An 8,106-nucleotide genomic window follows, 5' to 3' on the forward strand; every position below is an offset into this window, starting at 1 on the left:
TACGTTCAAGGACTGGGAGTGACTTCTGGGAAGGCTGCTTAGAGGAAGGTGCCCCAGCCGGAAGGGTTATCAACCCTTCCTGGCTATCTCCAGCCTGGAATGTGAACGTGATGGCTGGATCTCCAGCCGCCATCTGTTCCATGAGGCGATCCCAAGGCTAAAAACAGAGAAGGAGACTGTGTTATTGTTGCTTCATGGATCTGCCAGGTTAGTGCCGAATGGCCAGCCTCCAGTCTCATTTCATGAGAGAATGCCCACGGTTAGGTTGGATTTTCTGACCTACTCAGCTGAATCTAATCCTAACAGATACACCTGACATAGAAAAAAAAAAAAATTAGCTAGCAAATTAAAGACAGTGGGAAGGGACACCTGGGTGGCTTGGTTGGTTAAGCAGCTGCCTTCGGCTCAGGTCATGATCCCAGCGTCCTGGGATCGAGTCCCACATCGGGCACCTTGCTCTGCAGGGAGCCTGCTTCTCCCTCTAACTCTGCCGCTCTGTCTGCCTGTGCTCGCTCTTGCTCGCTCTCTCTCTGACAAATAAATAAATAAAATCTTTAAAAAAAATAATAAAGACAGTGGGAAGTTCTACTGAAAAGACAGCTCTTATATAGGCAGAATTCCCAGGATGTCCCCTGAAGATTCTTATCCCTTGGCTGTGAGTCAAACAGTACTCTAGGAGTCGCTGTGATGGGACTTTGCAGATGTAATTAAGGTTGTTCATCAGCTGGCTTTCAGATAGATAGTCCATCCGGGAACCTCCAGGTGGGCCCGCTGTGAGTCCCTAATCACAGGCGAAGGAGCAGAAGAGGCAGCGAAAGAGCGGAGGGACGAGGTGGAAGAGAGCAGAGGAAAGCAACACAGAGGGGCATCAGAGGGATTCCAAGTGTGAGAAGGACTGGGTGCACAGTTGCTGGCTGAAGGGTGGAGGGTCCCACTCCAGGGAGCTGAGAGCCGCTTCTAAGAGCAGAGGGCAGCCCCCAGCTAGCTGACAGCCAACAAGGAAACGAAACCCCAGTTGGAGGCACTGCTCGCTCTCTGCTCTGGTTAGAAGTCCATGTTCCCCTGTCATTTGCAATGAAAAGGCACAGCTGCTGACGTTCACAGTCTTTCGAAGGCACCGTTCCATTGTCAACCGTTTTAGACATCACTGCTCTGATGTGCTGTGCACCCAGAAGCGGTCTCCCTATCAGCCGCTGCACTGAGCCACCCTGGGACGCGGCTGGAGACAACGCTCCTCTACCCAATATTTGCACATCACTATGGCTCTCTCCTTGCTTCACGGGACTTCCTCCTCCCCTTGCCAGTGCATTTCGAAGGCACAGCTGCAATGTCCTCTTTGTTTGGCGGCACGGCTCTACTCCCTCTGCATTTCAGTGGCACAGCTCTGCCCCCATCATCTTCTTGATTTCGAAGTCCTTCCTTCACTGCTGCATTGGAAGACTAGAAGCAAGATGGGAACCTCACTGTTCTGGTCATTGACTTCCTGTTTTCCTGCTAACTCGTTAGCCCATCCCTGAGTGCTTTCTTGTGGCTTCATTAGGGACCCACAGAACCCCAGAGGCTGCCCAGACCCAGTCAGGGAGCTTTCAACATCTTCAAACATTCTGGGAACAGGTGTGAGTTCCCCAAGCCCAGCTACTCACAACTAACTGAAGGCTTCCCAAAAGGTTCCTCTGGGGCTTTTCTGGGACCCCACTCTCTCCCTGTGACCCACTCCTTCCTGTCCCTTATACCCCGAGAACAGCCAAGGGACCCAGCTCTCTTCCTACACCTCCTTCTCATGCACAGCAGCCCCTAGACCTGTATTGGTCTGGTCCCCCAAAGCCTGGAACAGAGGCACCTGCCTATGGTGGGTAGGAAAGGAGGGGGTGGGGATGGCCACAGGCAGGAAAAGGGAATCCTGACGCCCTATTCCACGCCCCTGCAGGAAACGTGAGGAGTGTGTGAGGTGGGGGTGCCCCTCCCCTTTGGGATAATGTCTGCTTTCCTGGAGGGGGGCCGAATCTACCCATGGCATTGGTTCTCGGTCCACCCCGACCATCAGAGCTCACAAAACCTGCCAATACCAGAAACCTGCCCCTGGAGAGTCACACTGAGTGGGGAGCAGCCCGGGCATCTGTGGGTGGTTTTGTGGGCAGCTGAATTAGGACTCCCCCAGCTGCCAGTGGTGTAGGAGGCTGTCATCTCTGTTCTTGCCCTTTTGTCCTTACTGGCTGAGCAGCAAATTTTGTCTCAAACGACAGTTCCCTTACAGTCCCCTAAAGACCTGTTCTCCAGACTGAATGTTTAACAGAAGAGAAGGTCTCCTGTGGGAACGAGTAGTTTTGCCATGGTCCCCATACCTTGAAAGCTGACTTTTCTCTGGGTCAGGATATGTCCTTCAGAAGCCCCTCCCACAGTTTTGTGATGCTTTCCTGTGTCTTAGGGACAGAGATCAGATTGTAACTCACACCCCTGGGGGCGTCCCACCTAGGGGAGCATGTCTACATTTAATGTTTTGGGCTATCTGTGTTTCAATAGCAGTATTTGTGTGTTGGATAAATGCACTATGTGACATGAGATTCAACCTTCTCTAATGAGATGGGGTAAGGGTGGCTTTCTTATTACAGGTCACCCAGAGAGCAGAGACCTTCCCTTCCAAAGAAGCCCAGAAAAGCAACTGTCCGGTTCCTTCCTGTATCTGGTGTCCTGCCTCCTGGGGAAATGCCTCTGGGGGATTACTGAGGGGCCTGCTGTGGGGTGAAGGGGTGCCTATGATATCCTGAGTGTCAAGGTGTTCCTGTGTCTAGGAACCTGTGTTCCTGTGTGTGTTCCTGTGTCTAGGGGGACCCCAGACACATTCAGTTCCACCCTCATTCTAGGGAATGCATCAGCTATGTGAGAAAGGGAAACAGAGCCCCTCTGTGGGGAGCAGAGCCTGGAGAAGGCTGGTCTGGGCTCATCGCGTCCTTCAGTGACCATGACCCAGTCTTGGCGGCCAGGTCTGTGGAGCTTCAGGAAATGTGGGGAGAAGTGGTAGGAGGAGAAAGGCAGGCCAGGTCCCTTGGCAGCTTTTAGTATGAAAGACCAGAAGACGATGGAGGCTTTTTTCCTGCCGCTCCTGTCCCACTTCTTGACCCTTGGGTGGTCCTGTCCTGGACTCAGGTGGGTTCTTGGGGCTCGGTGCTCTGGCCCTGCCTCACCTGGTCATGGCTGTCCAGGCAGGGCCTTCAAGTTCCACAGCAGGGCCAAGCAGCCTAGGACAGTATCACTGGGCCTCTGCAGGGGGACCTCTGACCTCTCAGGCTGCCTAGCATTACAAAGGCAGCTTAGGTATCTGGCCTCATTATTAACTCCTGCTAACTTGTGGTCAGCTGCTCCACGATGGTCTTTTTGTCTCCACAAACTGTTATGAATCTAGGAATCTGTTTGTGAATTGGACGTAACATTTCTCCTGCTTCCATTTCATGCTGCAAGCTAAAAGTCACCATTCCAGTGGCTCAAGATTCTTTCGAATCCTCATTCCATCACTGGGATCGTGCCCCTTGCCTCCTGGTTTTGCATAGTCAACGTTGAGCTCACATGCGCCGAGAGCAGCCAACACACCACCTGAAACCCCTCCCGGAGACTTGACTTTGTGTATTGACCCTCTGGGATCCCACGCACCTCAGTCTTTCCGGCCTAGCTCCCCTCTTCCAGACTTGCAGTCGTGAGGACCCTCTGCTGCCCTGTCTTGTGTCCTTCCAGAGCTATCTTAAGGGGACTATGGGTAGAGCCACTTTTTCCAAGCTGTAGCATAACTCTACTTCAGGCCTTTGCCATCGAGCTCCTAGGCCTTGGGGCAGGACGTGCCCATGAGGAGACTCAGGGCCCAGACAGAGCTCCTGAGAGTCGGGCCAGTGGTGCTATCATGGGCAACCAGGAGGAGGAAATGGACACATGATGCCTCCAAAGAGGGGATGTCAGTAACAGCAAATGTGGTGACAGGAAGAGCCGGGGCCACAGAAGATCCTATAATAGCACCAGCAGCTCATCCCCAACATGTGCCTGTTGCTTTCTAAGTTGGGCTCTACAGGGCACATGGCCTGCCCCTCTGATGCTCCTGGACCATATGAGGCCCCACTTCGCCCCAAAGATCTGCAAACCAAACTCTGTCTTCTCCTCAAAGGGCCATGGCTGTGAGTGTCCCCATGTAGAGAAGGGAGCAGATGTCCTTGTCACATGTGGCGTAGGCCTTGACCTTGGAGAGCAGGGGTAGCCCAGGAGGCTGTGGGTAATGAGGAAGAGGATGCCAGGGAGCCTTGAGGAGATCTGGCTCAAGCCAGAAGATGCTGTCCTCCTAACTGACACAGAGACCAAGAAGTTGGGGGAACAGGATGACCCTCTGGTCTCAAGGGGACGGACCTGGCCATGAGTGTACAGCCTACTCAGGGGGCCTGGGCTGGAAAGACTGAAACCTTAGACAGACCCGAATCCTTCTATAGTAAATCCTTCTGGATGATCGACCCACTCTTGGGCTGCTTCCTTAGGCAGACCAGAGCACAGCCATGTCCGTGTGCCTGGGCCCCTGTCTTCCTGACTAGGACTACTCCTGACAAGGTTGCCTTTCCCAGCATACCCGCTGCCCCTGGGCTGAGCCCAAGCAGCCATGTTGGAAGCTGCCCCTGGCCTGCGACAGTTACCACAGAGATGCTAGAGCACTTTGCTAAAGCCCCCACATGCTTCCTGTGGCCTCTCTTTGGGCTGTACCCCATCCTTAATGCTTGGCAAAGCTCATGAAGAAGTTCCCAGAGACATGCCACTCACCAAACAGCCTCCTCCCTTTCCCTTCCCACCCCACCCCTGCTTTGCTTGCTTCACTAACCACCTCATGCACAGAATTTCACCTTGGGGAACTCTCCCATTCCTCCCTCCCTCCCTCCTTTTCTTTCGCTCTTCCTTCCTTCCTTCCTTTCTTTTTTAATTTTTATTTTGCGTCAGCTCCATGCCCAAAGTGGGGCTCGAATGGATGACCCTGAGATCAAGAGTCACACGCTCTACCAACTGAGCTGGCCAGACGCCCCATCTAGCATCTATTCTTGAAGCACATTCACTCGAAGACTCTCTGGCTGAGAGCGAACGTTTTTTCTTTAAATGTTTTGAAATCTGCTTTCTAGTCTAGGGAAACTTTTATGGAGAATGCTTTATGTGCCAGGTTCTGTGCTTGGGGCTGGGGGGCTGGAGAGATGGGAGCGTGAATAAAATACTCTATGTGAGGAGGACTCATGACCAAGAAATATGGACCAGCCTCAAGGGACTGCCACCTGAGCCTGGGGGAGGGATCTGGGAGCTTCCCAGAGAGGATGACCATTGAGCCAAGTCTTGAAGGATGAACAGAAATGGGGTGAAAGCAAAGGGTGGGGTACAGCAGGGGACCATGTGGACAGGGACAGGATGGAGTGGGTACAAGATGAGAGCAGGACCCTGTGGGAACTGCCAGGCGAGTTGAGGGCTCTTGGGTGGTGCTTGGGAAGACAAATTAAGGAATTCACTCTCATCCTGAGACTGGAGAAGAAGTCTCTGGAGGGTTTGAAGCTGAAGAGTCACATGGCCCTGTCTGTATTTTCAATGGTCTATTCTGGAGAAATGCTCAGGAGGTAGCATTGGAAGGATACAGTTGAGTGGCTGGATGCAAGAACAAGGGACGAAGAGTCAGGGGTAGTTTTATGGTGGGGTACGTGGTGGTGGAAATTCTCCAGAATATTTCCACAAAGTTACACCTTCTTCCATGCTTGTGGAATTCTTACCCAAAAGCTTTTCAGAATGATACACATTAGGAGGCATACCTGTTTAGTGGTTTCTTGGAATGAGGTTCAGCTCCCAAGACTATGGCCGCCATCTTCTGGATATTGCCTCCCACTCAGAAGTCCTCACACAGCCACCAGCCTGTCACCATACCAAGTGGCTTGACCAGGGTGGCCTGGGGGGATACTGCCTCAGGCTGGTGCCATGAGTCTCTTTGTGCCAGGATGCAGAATGTGGCCCACAGTGCTGTGGGCTCTGGGGACAGTAGACCTGGGAGAACAAGTAGACTCAGATCGGCAGGACATCCCTCTTTGTCCTGTTGGATGTAGACAAGGTCTGCAGAGGGTCCTGGACAACGCACAGTAAGGAGAAGCCTCAGCCCTGACAGACCATCTGAGACAGAGCAGCGGGCACTCGATGGGCTTCCTGTTCCAGGCTCTGAGCCCTCGTAATGCCCAGCCCCATCTTCCAGGTGTGGAGTCCTCAAATGTCTTGTTTCTCTATAATAAATTCTCACTTTTCAGATCCTTCAGCAACTTAATAGGGTCTCTGATTCTTGCCATCAAAATAATGTTGACTAAGCAAATGTTGTACTCCAGCTTCAATCGTCTGTCCCCTTGGGTTGGTTTATAACCCATTCCTGGGACATAGCATGGACACCTGAGGCCAGAAAGAATAGGGCATACCAGCTGTTTCCTTGACAATGTTGAGGCATGCTTCTTCCCTCTACTTCCAGCAGGTGGCACCTGAGGCAGACGACTGGCCACACCTGGTGTCCTTCGGACCTGTTTCTTGAAGGGCAGAGCCCCTGTCCTTACCCGGGTCTCCCCCTCCACACTCCCCACACTGACCTCAGGACTGTGGGGTTGGGGGACCATCAAACTTCTGAAAACTGTGAGTCGGGAATGAGAAACCGGACCCAGGAAGTGTGCCCAAGGTAACAAGAGACAGCTACTTCCAGATCAACCAAAGAATTTCCACAGAGGGCAGAGAGTACCAGGGGGTCGCAGTAATAAGGGACAGGCAGGTGTGCCAGAAAGGTGTGATTAAAGAGGGAATGGGACAGGACCATGTTTCAACCCCTTTCTAACCTTCTAGAAGTCCAGCAGCCTAGCAGCCCCATGTCCTTGGAGGCTGAGGCAGGGGCATCCCTGCTGCCGAAGGGGCCTAGCCCACCCAGACCCAACACAGCCCCTTGTTCAGTACCCCTCAACCCCAGCCCGAAGAAATTCAATTACAGCAGCTGGTTCATGGCCCCGGCCTGGTGCCCGGGCTGGCCAGGTGGGGCTGGGGGAAGGGGACAAGCCTGAGGCTGACCAGCCAGTCTGATGATAGATTGTTCCATCTGGATCCTGCTCAGGAGAAGATTCCTGGCCTCCTCACTGACTCAGGAAAAACCCTTCTTCAGAGCCTCACTTTGTCCACCTGTCAAACTGGCAGATTCAGTATCTTTAGCGACCCTTCCTGCCCCTTAGGCTAAAAAAGAGCTGGTATGTTTTGTTTCTTCTTGGGGAAATCTTACCTTCAAAGTACAGTGCTTTTATCATAGACACTTATGAAAACAATAGCAGTAGCAACTCACGGCTTAATGACAATAGTTGGGAAGAGACAAAGAGTGGGAGGCTGCACAGGGTGGGGGCAGGGCTGGACGTTTCCCACAGACCCAACCAAGCATTTCCCATCTCCTGGGAAACTGAGGCCTTAGCTCCCCCACCACCTCTCTGAGTCAGGGAATACCAAAAAAACCCTAAACGGACTTCACTGCCCCACAGGGATTATAGCCAGCTAGGAAAGATTTCTGTGGGCAGTGCTCACATGGGGTGGGGGCGGGTAGTTCTTCCTAACAGCTTACGCTGGAGGAGAGCTGATGAGAGCAGACCAGCCCTTCCCCTTGGCAGGCTCCAGGGGCCCACTGGGGCTGGTGCCCCAGTGCAGGTGCTGGGCTCAGGTGAACAGGATGGGGGTGAGGGGGGCCACAGCCCACCTTTAGCTGTCCCGCAGCTAAAGTCTCAGGGCAGAGTGGTCAGGAGCCCCCCTCCACGGGCTGGAGTTGGGCCTCCCGAGGCAGCGCTGGTCCTGGACCCTCCCTGGACCCCGGAGCCAGCACCCCCGGCCCCTTCCCCATTGCAGCCCCGATCCTCATCTCTGAGTCACCCTTTGATGAGGTTCTGTTTCCTGTCTGCACCCCGTTATTAACCGGACTATTCCTTCTCTGACTGTACTCCTGTCCCAGCTCAGAGGATACAGTGGGGGCAGCCATAGGATGGATCCGGCTGCAGGCTCAGCCCTGACTCAAATTTAAGTTACTTCTTTCGGGCTCACCCCCCCCCCCAGGAGCAGCTG

Source organism: Mustela putorius, unplaced genomic scaffold (genome assembly GCF_011764305.1).
Source record: "Mustela putorius furo isolate JIRA1106 unplaced genomic scaffold, ASM1176430v1.1 tig00000281_pilon_pilon_pilon, whole genome shotgun sequence".
NCBI lineage: Eukaryota > Metazoa > Chordata > Mammalia > Carnivora > Mustelidae > Mustela > Mustela putorius.